Source organism: Miscanthus floridulus, chromosome 10, assembly GCF_019320115.1.
Source record: "Miscanthus floridulus cultivar M001 chromosome 10, ASM1932011v1, whole genome shotgun sequence".
Lineage (NCBI taxonomy): Eukaryota > Viridiplantae > Streptophyta > Magnoliopsida > Poales > Poaceae > Miscanthus > Miscanthus floridulus.
Window position 1 is genome coordinate 35,420,539 of NC_089589.1, and position 14,082 is coordinate 35,434,620.

A 14,082-nucleotide genomic window follows, 5' to 3' on the forward strand; every position below is an offset into this window, starting at 1 on the left:
TAATGGACTGAATATTTGAACATTCAAAATTTATCCAAATTTCAAATTTCAAATTTTTAAATCATACTAGAACATGTACAGAAGCTACACAAAAATTTTCAGAATTTTTGGATGTGTAAATAAATTCCTACAAAATTGCAAAATTGCTGCACTATTCAAAATCAGAAAATAACCAAAGCTCACTGTTCTTCTTCCTCAGCTTCACTGACAGCTTGGGCCCGCTGTCAGCGACACAACGAAACCACGGCGGCGCTGCCCTCACCGGCCGGCCGCAAAATGCGCCGTTGGTGATGTTCTGGCGAAACCGATAGCACCAAAGTGATCTACTCTATCCTACGAACTCATTTCCAACCACAGAACGGCAGCAGACGCATCGGAGGGAGGTCCACGTCGGCCATGGCGGCTCGGACACGACGGCGATCGACGTAGCTATAACTACGGTGCAGTAGAGTCTAAATAAGAGCAAGCATCGCGTTCAGTGTCTCACCACGATCACGTCTGTGGGCTTGTTGAAGACGGAGATGCACCGAATCGTCAGGACCACGTGAGACCGAAGATGGCGGAGCTCCGGCCGGACTCGGGGAAGACGACGTCGTGCGGCGGCACTGGACTTCCAGGAGCGACACGATCAAGCTTGAGATGAGCAGGAAGACGAGGCGGAGCTACTGGCGGACGCTACTAACTCAGGACGCTACGACGGCGACGAATTACGCGAGTGCGGGCAGGACACCGGCGGCGAGCAGTCGACGGGAAACTCCGAATTGACGACGGCGTGGTACTATTTATAGCAAGAAGGAGGACTTGCGGTGTTGACAACACACGGGCGAACTTGCCACGGAGGTTTGGGCGTGTCACAGCGCGTGAAAGCGGTGAAAATCGATCGGCGGTGAACTCCGCGTGGCGCCGGCGGCAAGCAGTGAGGTGTAGGTCGATTTTTTTGAAAAATTTACAAAACTGCCATTGCGTCCATTTCTCAAATTACTCTCAAATTTTCTAAAGAAGTTGAAAATCTCCAAAAATGAAAGTTGTTCAATTTTTCAAACTCTACAACTTTGCTTCTAGGAACATTTTCAAATTCTGCCTCCATTTTGAAATTTGAATTTGGGGTGCATTTGATCATTTGAATCATTTCAAAATTACTCCAAATTTTGTATGTAAACTTGAAAAACTTTGAATACCAAAGTTGATCCTTATAAAATAATCTCCAACTTTGCTTTTTGCCTCAACCCCAAATTCCTCATGGATTTTGAATTAGTTAAAAGGGGCAAAAAGGACTTTTATAATTTGAATGTGAATTCAAATTTGATTTGTCTTCTTTTTACTTAGATTTTGATTTTTGACCAGTAACTTGGCCCATTAGGGTTATTTGAGTCAAAAGGACATATGACCTAATATGATCACATGAAATTTAACCCCTGTGGTCATGATCTGTATTTAGGGTTTTTGAAACACATCACATGAAATAACAACATTATGAAATAAACCTTATTTAGTGAATGCATTCAAAACTTTATTCTATATGAATGCTTTGCAATGCACATGATGACATGTCAAATTTTAGTATTAGGTCAAAACACCAGAGGTGTTACAAAAGCTGCCACTATATGGCTGATTTTATCTATTGCAGTATCAAGAGACTGGTCACTTCGTCAACTTGATGTCCAAAATGCTTTTCTCCATGGGTATTTAGAAGAAGAAGTATATATGCACCAACCACCTGGCTATGAAGACAAGACTCATCCAAATTATGTTTGCAAGTTGGACAAATCTCTCTACGGGCTAAAGCAAGCACCAAGGGCTTGGTATGCAAGATTGTGCAAGAGGCTGCAAGAGTTGGGATTTGTTCCATCCAAAGCTGACATGTCATTGTTCTACTATAGCCGGGGTGAGTATACTATTTATATACTAGTATATGTTGATGATATTATTGCTGCTAGCTCCTCTCCCAAAGCTACAGCAGCATTGCTTAAGGATCTGCAGAAGGATTTTGCATTGAAGGACTTGGGTGATTTACACTACTTCCTTGGGATAGAGGTGAGGAGGAGCAACGATGGGCTTGTGCTTTCACAGGGCAGGTATGCTGCGGATATTTTGTCCAGGACCGGCATGGACAAGGCCAAAAGTGTTGATACGCCTCTTGCTATTTCTGAAAAATTGAGATTGACAGATGGTGCTACACTTGGGGCAGAGGATGCTACACACTATAGAAGTGTGGTTGGGGCGCTGCAGTACTTAACACTAACAAGACCGGATATATCCTTTTCGGTGAACAAGGTGTGTCAGTACTTACATGCTCCAACTACAACTCACTGGAGCGCCGTCAAGAGGATCCTGAGGTATGTAAGTGGGACAAGGAATTTTGGACTCAAGATCAAGAGATCACAGTCAATGATTATAAGTGCCTTTTCAGATGCTGATTGGGCTGGTTGCCTAGATGATAGGCGGTCTACAGGAGGCTTTGCTGTTTTTCTTGGCAGTAACCTTGTGTCTTGGACAGCCAGGAAACAGGCCACCGTATCAAGGTCTAGCACGGAAGCAGAATACAAAGCCTTGGCCAATGCTACAGCAGAAATGATGTGGGTTCAAAAACTTTTGACCGAACTCAAGGTAGCACATCCATCGGCTGCTCGATTGTGGTGTGATAATCTAGGGGCAAAGTACTTGTCAGCTAATCCCGTGTTTCATGCCAGAACCAAACACATAGAGATAGACTTCCACTTTGTCAGAGAACGAGTGGCACAGAAACTCTTGGACATACGGTTCATCAACTCCGGAGATCAGTTGGCAGATGGGTTCACTAAGGCCATCACTGCTGCGAAGCTTAGACAATTTAGGATCAATCTCAACCTTGTAAGTGGCTGAGATTGAGGGGGAGTGTTAGATGATAAGCATATCTGTTAGTCTAGGTTCATTGTATCTTAGACTCATGCATGCGTGTATTGTAGATGGGAGGTGATCCTTGACTGTAGGACTCTCCTTGTTTTCTTGTTGTAACCATATATGTGTACATGCCACCGCGGAGGGGTTTTTTCCTCGTGCATATATAACACGCAACCGTGGACCTGAGAAGGTACCACGTTCCACTAATTCTCACAGCGAGGACACAGGGCCACCAGGTGTTGAGTGCCAAGCCTCGACCACCCCTTGCCAGGGGTTGTAGGGGGATGCCCACTGTGGCGAGAGGGGTGGGGTTGTCGCCTGGTATAGGCTGGCGCTGACTAGTGTCCTGCTTGCGGTCACCATGATTGGGGCCGGTGGATGCAGGGGTGGGCGCGGGCGGTGGAGGCACCGACGTAGATTTGGTGGAGGTGTCACGCGCCGCAAGGAGGGCCGTCTAGGCCTCCATCTACAGGGAATGCTTGATGCGATGTTCTTCCTGCACCAGGTAGGATTTAGCGTACAGGAACGTCGGTGGCGGCGTCATGGTGGAGAGCACGACAATGGCTTGACTGAATTTGTTGTTTAGCCCGTGAAGAGTGTTGATGACGAGCGCCGGGTCGGAGACGGCGGCACCATAGTCGTAGAAGGTGTTGGAGAGGCTGTGGAATTCCTGCTGGATGATTTGCTTCAAATTTTGCTGGGCCGGCCAAAATGACACAGTTTTGGTCATTTTGAAGCTGTTGAAGCTGTTGTAATTGTAACTACTAGGCTCCGGGCGCTTTCACACCACTGTGTACAAGTGTTTGCGTAGGTACTATAACTCAAAAAAGAAAGAAAGAAAGAAAGAAATCAGAAACTGGCCTGACCAGCGTACACTGTTTGGGCTAAGTGGTTTAGACGGGCTGGATGATTTCCTTCAACTTTTGCTGGGCCGGCCAAAATGACACAGTTTTGTTCCAGGCTTCCAGCGCAACTAATCACTCCCTAAGTCCTAACCATATCAACCTAGGGCTAGGACTCACCTCGTTGGAAGGCAGCCGCCAATCCGCCATTCGTGAAAGCACCATTACCTGCTTCGTCACCGACTCACCGCCGGCTTACACCAAAAACCATCCCTAGCCAGTATGAATCTTGTGACACGACTTGCTGTGGGTGGCCTCCACGGATCCAGGCACCTCTTCGCACGCGGTGGTTCCCTCGGCCAACGGCGGTCGATCCATCATCTCGTCCCATGTTTGGGCCGGCCGAGCGAGCCATCAGATGATTCTCCGGCGGCCACCGCCGCCAAAGACCCAAGCTGGGTTCTGCTGGACTCCGGTAACTGCCGCAGGGTCGTCCGAGACGACGACTCCATGGCTGCCGACAACAAAACCCTGGCGGAGTCCCGCACCTCCACGGGGCAGCACCACTTGCACGTTTCGTTCCACCTTGCGGCGCCGCCAGCGATCTCCTTCCTCTGCTACGATTACGCGGGTACCGTGCCCAATAAAGAGAACATCCTTGAACTTGCTGTCATCGCAGCCCACGGCGACTCCATCCTCTTGCGAATGACGCGGGGGCGGCGTGACGGCCGCTGTATGCCGCCCATGTTCGACCATTTCGTGTACACTGTACAGGGCAGGAGGCCGCCGTCGCTGACTCTACTCCCGGGCCTGAACTTTCCCAGGAAGTACGGCCGCCCCCGCTTCCTGCTGGACGAGGACACTGGCGTCCTGCGACGAGGAGAGGACGACCTCCTGGTGGCTCAGCTTGACACCGGGCAGCATGACGACCGACAGGACCTGGCCAACCTCTGTGTTCTTCGTCTCGGGAGGAGCGAGTGGGAGCTCAAGCGTGCAGTGCCCATCGTTCATGATGGGATCGTTGACAGGCCCCGACATGACCATCCCTGTGGGTGACCGGTTCCTGTGCTGGGTCAGCTACGACTACGACATAGGCCTCGTCGTGTGCGACATGGCGGAAGAGGCGAGCCCCAAGCTGCGCGCGGCACGTACGTCTACCTGTGTACTTCGATCCAAGCTATTACACCAATGACCTACCTCCCCTGAGTGATTCCAAGGGCATGGGAGCTGCTGGCCCTGGTGCTGTGAGGTTCGTCGCCATCGAGCCCCGCTGCTGCTGCAGTCGCCTTGGGAGGAGCTCGTGCGCACGCTCCCGCTTTGCCTTCACGGTGACCACGTGGACACTGACCCTGACGATGGACGAGCCAATGGCGTGGGCAAAGGACGGTGTGCTCGACTGCGAGGAGCCCTGGGCGACGCCGGGATATGAGGGCCTGCCGCGCGTGCACCTGCAGTCCCCCGTCGTGAGCATAGACAACCCTGACGTCGTCTGCTGCAAGGTTGTCACCGGCCGCCGTGCGGACCAAAATGCATGGATGATCCAGGTTGAGGTGAGGAGGCAGGCGCAGCTGGCAGCCGTGCAGTGGACCTCCACCGACCCATGGAGAAGACACCTTCATTTACCGGCAAAAATTTAGTGATTTACTGGCAAAACTTGAAAAGGAACCGGGAATACAAGACATGTTTGGTGTAGTAGGCACTACCATGCATAATTTGCTTTTGGAATATTAGCATCTTGTTATTGCCAGAGGTTTATTCCATGGCAAGTGGTTACTCTTTGTCGAATTGAATTCTCTTTCATGTTTAGGCTGAAAAAATCTAGTCTCTCCGATGGGACATTGTCAAATTATTTTCTTTTGACCAAAACATTGTCAAATCATTGCCGACATTGTCTAAAATTATGGATGCCAAAGTCATCATAAAATAAATTATAGTTCTTAAGTTTCATATAATGGGGAAAATATAAATAGACGTGTAGCACCTCAGGTGTATGGAACTTACATTATAATGGGGAAAATATAAAGACTTTGGTGGGTTCACTTGCTAGTAAAAGATTAAAGAATAAGATTTCACTTAAACTCAAAGTTTTGCTTTGGCTAGCATAGACTTCGAACAGGGGTCGTCACTTTAAAGAAAAGTGGAAGGAGAGTATATAAGCCCTGTTCGGCTTACCCCATATTTGGCTTGTTCGGCTTCTTTTTTTAGCTGGAACAGTGTTTTTCTCTCACAACAATTCAGCCGGAACAATGTTTTTCAGCCAGTTTCAGTCAAAATTCTACCAGCCGAACAGGAGAAAGACAAACAGTGGATCATATCTATATCTATACTGTAAAAGAGCGAAGGAATTGAAAAATAGCTCTCACCTAAAGTTTCATATCCACCTTATTCGAGGACCCTCGGATGATTTATATCTTTAAATCTAACCGGCATATGTTAATCTAATGGTGGGCCATGTATATAAAAAAAGGTCTTACAGTCACGTCTTACGCGTTCCTGCCACATAAAACCACTCTGTCGCCCTCCCCCGCCATGTTTTTTTTACCAAATAGTTCTCCAACCTACTCGCCATACCCACGTCGCCCCTCCCGAGTCCCGACCACCCAGAATTGCTTTTCGCGGTTGTCCTATATTAAAGAATCAATAACAAAATTGGATTTTCCCTCACTCCTGTAGTCCTAAAATAAAACCTCACGTATACCGGACCTCGGCACGGACTCACGTACGCACAGCAGGAAGATCAGGAAGTCCACCACCTCCTTCCGAGCCTCCGCATACAGCACGTGCCGTGAACGCGACCGGCGGCCGGCGCCACCTTCACATCTGTAGCTGCCGACCTGCCGTCGTGGACACCTTCAGCTCTCTGCCTAATACATCAGAAGATTGATTAATGCAGGTATACAATTATTTATTTTTGTGTTGATATGAACTAATAAAGATTGATTACGATCTAATAAAGATTGATTAATATAATATGCGATGCATGTTTATAAAAATTATTCTGACCTCTCTTTCAACTACATGTTTCAAAAAAGTAATCTACTCTTTTCCGACTTGCATGTTGCAACTAAACTGACCTCTCTTTCAACTGTCTGTTTCTAAAAAGTAATCTATTTTCCGACTTGCAAGTTGCAACTAAACCTCAATTGCTTAAAATTTTGTCGCTTGACTCTATAACATATTTCCAGTTTATGCATTTAACTTTAATTTTTTGTTTCACCATTGCTTTAAAATTCCTTGACTGCAGTGCTCCATATTAACAATATAAACAAGACAACCTAAACCTTGTAATGGCTTCGACCACAAGACAAGATGGTAATCTGACCACAACATCAGATGACAATGTTCAAGGTGGTATGTTATTTGGTTTTTAAAAATAGTCTGGACTATTTATTTCAAAATCAATTAACCTTTTTCGAATATTTGTTAGAGGATGAAGTCGGCTTGGAGAATAGAAATGCATTAAGATGTAAAAGGAAACGTGAAGCACAAGCTACTGATGTAATGTCTTGTGATAAAGATGTTGAAAGACAGGCTAGAAACCGAGAATATCAGCGTAACTATCGTGCACGGTTACGGGGTAAGGCTGATGGCAACCAAAAAGAACACCCTGATCCTGGCGTGATAATAGCGAAGCAACCAGGTTCGATTAAAAATAATGTTACTACAAAAAAATGACAAGTTAGATTTAGGTGATGACTTCTGAAGTAAAATATTGCAGTACACACCTTTGCTTTTCAGATTTTTTTTTTCACCTTTTCGGTCGCCAATGGGAGCTTCCTTTGATACCATAGCATCCTTTGACAACAAATGTGGTTGCTCTGGTTCAACATAAGATCTTGCTTCAGTATTGGAAAATACTAACCATGGCAAAAACATTAAACAAAACAAAGAAATTTACATTACAACCTGGATCTGTTTTATGTGATTTCCCCTTATGCTTTCCAGCAGGAGAAGTCTCGTTTGCCTCATCTTTTAAATCGGAGTCCTTCACTTGCATTGCACTGCTCACAAGCAAATAAAACAAATGACAGTCAGATCCACAATCTACTGAGTTTCAGCAGCAGCAAACTGTTAGGAGAGGAACCTCACTATTCTCCTTCTTTTGCAAACGTTCCTTCAGTGGAGCACTGATTCATTTCTAGCTTAACTCTGATTTTCCCACCAGGAACGGGAAATCCATTCTTTTGTTGAATAGCTCGATCAGCATCTTGAACAGTTGCACTGGTATATACGGGAACACATTACATTATCGGCCCTGTTCGCTGGTCTGAAACTTGGCTGAAACTGGCTAAAAAACATTGTTCTGGCTGATTTGTTGTGAGAGAAAAACACTCTTCCGGCTGAAAAAAAAACCGAACAAGCCGAATATGGGGTAAGCCGAACAGGGCCGCTTGCTATTTTCTGCAGTCAGGATGACAAGAAAGTAGTCAATCAGTAATTGGACTGAACTACATTATCATTGCTATTTTCTGCAGTAATGAGATGTTCAGAGTGTTCACTCAGATCCTGCTATGATAGCTTCTTCCATTTTTTTGAAAATTGTAGATCCACCACTACAATTCTTATTTTAGAAAGCTAATTTGCTTACGAAGTTTGGAAAGGAAAAGCATTTTTTTACAGATATTTCAGAAGCCCTTCTATATTTGCTGGAACTGAATGGTCTCTTATGATATTTAGTGTACCAACTATTGCTTAATGCTATTGTGTCATCTAAACTCAGATAACTACAATAGTATTTTTATTCAACGGCACTACAAAAGTATTTTGCAAGCACTAAAAAAGAATACCTACAACATATTGGTGGTGGACTACAATTTTCAACTTTGAAGAACGATGCAAATGATAACTAAAAATATATAAGTACTAGAGTTTGGATGCTAATCATCTAAGTAACAAAGGAAAGTATAATGCAGTATGCCAACTGTCGGCGTGAGATACTAAATCTTTTCTCATCCCTGGTCCCGCTGTAGATGATGATGAGGAAGATTACGACAGTCAATGAGTCTGAGCGACTGAACTTACCACGAAATAGAGCAAGGCAAGGAGACGCGAGCTGCTGGAGCCACCACTGGACTCGCCGAGTAGGAGCCGAAGGCGCCCTTGTCGCCTCGCAGCCGAGAAGGAGGGCCTGCCCTGGCGGCCTCCGGACGGCGCGACCAGCAACGGCAACCGACCCGGCGGTGCGGCCCTGCCCCGGCGGCCAGCAGGCATCGCGGCCAGACCCGGCGCGACCCTGCCCCGGCGTCCAGCGGGCGGATCTACCAGCCCCGGCGGCCAGCCCCGGCGGAGGTGCTCTGCCCGGCACAACTTCTTCCCCGGCGGCCAGCCCCGACGGCGGTACTCTGCACGGCTCGCATTCTTCCCCGACATCTACGGCAAGGAATCATGGCGGGATTGGACGATTGGAGCTGGGGCGGAGTACGGAGAGGAGCCGGAGAGAAATGGGGAAGACATTGAATTGGGATGCGCCGCTGTAGATAAATTTGTGCCGATAGGAGCAATTATGGAAGCTTGGTCCTTGACCTGCTCGCTGCTACCAGTGGGTCTGTGGGCTTTTGGTGCAATTAAAATTAGAAAAAAAAAATATATATATATATATATATACAAAGTTGCTAAAAAACTAACGAGGGATTTAAAATTATGAAAGTAAAAAAAGAAATAGAATTCATCAAAATAAAAATAAATTAGATACAAATACAAATGCTTCACAAAAAAATCCCATATATTGAAATGAAAAATCAAAAAATAAATGAATTTATATACAACAAAATTTACGGATACAAGTATGAAAAAATGTTGGTTTCAAATAAACATAGAAATACTAGGATAAGATGATAACGACAAGCAAGCTAGAAAATAGCAAATAAAAAATACAAATGTCTTATAAGAACGTGCATGTCGTACGTGCATGTTAACTAGTCCTCTTTAAATGCATATTATCTCGTTTTGTTTGGCAGATCTTTAGAAAGACCTTAGGGGCATCCCCGTGGGTATCCTGGTCTGATCTGCGGGTGGAGAAAGACCCGTGGCGCTGCTCCCCTCCGTGATCCACGAGCCCATTTGGATACCCCACGGGCCAAAATAGACGCGTGCCTTTTCGGCCCTATCCTCTTCGATGCACGGGGAAGAAAAAAACGTGTCCGCACTCGTGTTTCTCTATCCCGTCCCCCGTCGCTCCTCTCTTACAAGCGCGTCGTGCCGTCGCCTGCTCGCCCTCGCCTCGCAAAGGTAAGCCATGGCGTCTAGGGTTTGTGCGCCTCCCATCTCCTACTCGTGCATCTCCCATCTCCGCTCCCTTCGTCTCCTAGCCATCCGTTCTTGATTTCTAATCCGTCTTCCTCGCAGAGCACGGCCATGGGGGCTAGGGTTTAAGTGCCGCCCGTCGCTGCTCCCGTCACCACCCGTCGCCGCACGGCCAAGTGCCACCCTCGTCGCGTCACTGCCTGCACCTGCTATATCCACGACATCCACCCCTTGCGTGGTCTTATAGCAAGTTGGACGCCTGCTCCTCTTGTTCTGTTTCTTGTTAGATCTACGGGTGTTTATGAATTGTGTGGTGCTTCTTGCCATATCTGGTGTTTTTCTTCTTCTATATGTTTCCTTAGTTCTGTCGTGGAGATTGTGCAATTTGACCCCGAATCATAAGTTGCCAGTACCCCCATTTGTATGAGATTTTCTTTTTTAGCGGAACAGTAGGTTAATGGCTTTGAATGCATAGGTTAAAACATCATGAGTAGCTGCTCATACAAATGCTGACAGAAATTTTGTCAGCAGTTCTTCTGTGGCTGCTGACAGTAGCCTGCATCAAGGCTATATGAACCTCTATAGTATTTATGCTTATGTGTACAATTACTAGATGCCAATCTTCTTAACCATCAACTGTATGAATATAATTTTCATCATTATTCCAACCTTCTGTGATGACAAATTGTTTGTTAATGCAGGTTTGAGTGTGCAGCGCTCATGTGAAGAGGCACCATCAAGATGAAGTACCATCATCAAATGTGCAAAGAGATCATATTGTCATGATGTTTTTATGTTTGTTTCTTGCTTGAACCGGATGTAGCTACATGTCTTGCCTTACTTCCATCACTATTGGAAACTCGAATACTTCTGTGTGTACAAAAACCCACAGAAAAATGTGAATACCAACAGAAAAAAAAATTATGATGATGTACCGTTAGAAAATAACCCACAGAAATAGAATGACAGAAAAATCGATTTTTTCTGTCGGTTTGCCATTAGAAACAATTTTTCTGTCGGTCTTACACGCACAGAAAAATTGTGTTCGGCCAGATTAAAAATAAAACTGCTGTGCATTATTCCTCACAGAAAAAAGGAAAACCCGATAGAAATTGTCCCGTCAGAGTTGTAGAGCTGCACTCATAGGAAAAAAATATTTTTCTTAGCAAATTGGATACAATAATTATTTGAAAACAGTAGCAACAGTATATTAAAATATGGATTGTCCATACAGTAATTTCATCATAACATATAAAGATAGAGTCCAAATGTTCAGCACATTCATTCATAGCATCCAGGCTACATGTAGATGATGTCCAAATGTTCTGGCATCAATACATTCAAAAGCATTACCATCTCATCTCAGTAGTTTATGAATTTGACTACTGATAACTACTGCACTACTATGCTGACAACCAGATAGATATTGCTACCATTGAAAATGAGCAGCTCTTAGCTCTTTCATTGCTGCTCCTATCGACCTGCAAATAAAGCACAGTAAGCAAGATAATATCAACTTGGCATACATTAGGTAGTAAGCACAACTTTGTTCTAGGTAATAACTTGGCAGCTAACTTCTAGATGTCAAACTGCAAACCTTCCTATGTCAAACTGCAAACCTTCCTAAATTCCTAAGGTAGAAAGCAAAAAAATGGACTCTTGACTACATAGACAAACACATAGAATGTTCCACAAAATTTTAGGAACGTTCACCTAATTACAAAATCGTTACTCCTTACTGCATATGTTGAACAAATTCTGAATAAAGGGTACTGAACATAGATTTAACAGATTTAATTTTCTTTGTGTTGCGTATACTACTGAACACAGTTTAATTTTCAACAAATACTAAGTGCTGACACCGAGGCCCATCTGTTATTCTAAATAGCATCACACTATGCAAAGTTGCAGACTGGTGCTGAATGATAGAGCTAACTGACATTCAGGCAATGGGAAAAATCATAGCAAGAAGCATAAATTATTTAATCGCTGATTTTCTCTGCACGGATTCTTTAATCACAGCAAGAAGCACATACATACTACAATTATAAAATCTCACGAATCTCTCTTGCTTGTATACACATCCAGTTTGCTTGAACAACTACTAGAAAAAGAGGCACAACTTGATATTTGGGCAGCTATTTACAACTGCATACAACTTTGTTTCGCACAACAAGAATGGGGGAGAATGGGATTCACATACCTGATGGGAGCTCGTCACCGGCAAAGGGCTCGATGGAGGAGGCGACATGGAGAAGAAGGGCTGCCATGTCTCGGATCTGGCCAAAGCTCGTTGTGATGCACATACCTGATGCACATACAAGGCTACAAGATGTGAACGACCTGAGCTACTAATTTCCAAACAAGGCAATCTGAATGAAAAAATAAACACCAAGAAAATGTCTAAACTCTACTTATCAACAGCTTCACTATTAAGTATGCTACTAATCCATTGATCAACCATGTCCAGAAAGGCATAATTTAAAACATGATAACTATAAACCTGAGCCATATCATACTGCTTGTAGCCTTGTACCATTGCAGAGAAATACCAATGATTGCAAACTGCTTATCTGTTTGGCTTTATGTCATTGTTGACCTGATTATCCAGTTTCCAGCCCGTCTTTCTTATCATCTTCCATCTCACTATCTCTTCACTGTCCCTACAGATGCAGATAATGAGACTAATGTGTTGCATATTGTAACACCCTCGGTGTTACGCCTTAATCAAAATACTAAACCATGTCATGAGCATCATGTTTATGTATTATTGCATGTGGTAAATGAGAAATTAAATTTTATTCTACTAATTCTCAAATTAAGCTCTAATTTATTCCTTGTCCAAGTTGTCCTTCCAGTACGTCATCTCTCTCCACGTGAGAGCTCCATAGCCACAAAGTCAAATGATAAATTATTGTCATTCACTAATTATTAGCATACCACTTGGCAAGATTTATATCTCCATCAATCTCGCGACGCGCCACTGTCATCTCTCGTTGTTCTAATTATCCCGCCTTTACTTCGCTTGCTAATCACCTTGCAAAATTATCAGTGCACGACGCGCTACCACTGCCATAGTGTGTCGCACACGCTACGCATTAATCTCACTCACAAGTTCGACCGGCGAGCATGCCGCTCGCTCACTACTTTGCAAACACGGTGCACGCACCCTTTCCTCACGTCAGCTGTAGCAGTGAAGATTTTCCTCACATCAGAACCGGAGCAGTGAAGATTTTCCATACGTCGACACTGCAGCAGCGCAGAAAACACTGTTCACGCGTGGAAACCACTGTTCACGCGCCGAAGTCACTGTTTACCCGCGGAAGTCACTGTAGCCAGTGGAAAATGCTGTTTATCCATGCAGCACGTCGTTCCCCGCTTGACTTTCAGATGTCCATGCTGCATGTAGGCACTATGCATGGCCTGCCAAATACGTTGTGCAGTAGCACATAACTCGTGTGTCTGCAGAACCACGAATAGGACAAAGGCTAAATGCGTGATGCACGGTTGTGGGGATGTACGTGCTGGTAACTTTTCATTTGGAGTGTTTGCTATTCATGCATTTTGGACCATTATTTTGGAGTATTTTATGGTCCAAATAGATATAGCAAACATTACTGCTGCCACCGCACATCACTATTAAACTTTTCTCAGCGAGGCCTATTTTGTTGTCTAGCTTATATCCAGATCGACTTGTCATTTGTGCACAAGTAGCGTTTTGTTACCTTTAAGCAAGCTAGTTAGCCACTAACCTTACGACGCGTCGTTATCGCGCCTTCGCGTCTCCTGTCTTTAAAAGGATACGTCGAGTCGCCGAGCCATCTCGCTCCGCTGCTCACTTATTTCTTCCTCTCAAATCAAGTTCTTCTGTTCTTGCCCGAGAGAGCTGCGTCTATCGATTTCTCCCCGAGCTATAATCAGCTGAGGTAGCTAGTTTACAATTGATCTTCTTATTCTCTAATGTTTCCTTGACCTGTGGTCTCCTCCTCCATTAATTCCTTGACCTGCATGAATGAACCAGCACCCCACCGCCAAGCACGTTCAGCCCAAAGCCCACTCTAGTCCTGACGTGCTCGTAAGTCCAAGACCACTCAAAGTTCATCCTTGAATTAATTCT

At 44.9% G+C, this 14,082-nt stretch overlaps 1 pseudogene; it reads left to right on the top strand.

The window, feature by feature from the left end:
- The first annotated feature begins 4,004 nt into the window (after positions 1–4,004).
- On the top strand, positions 4,005–5,359 carry LOC136487426 (uncharacterized; annotated as a pseudogene).
- The last annotated feature ends 8,723 nt before the right edge of the window (positions 5,360–14,082 follow it).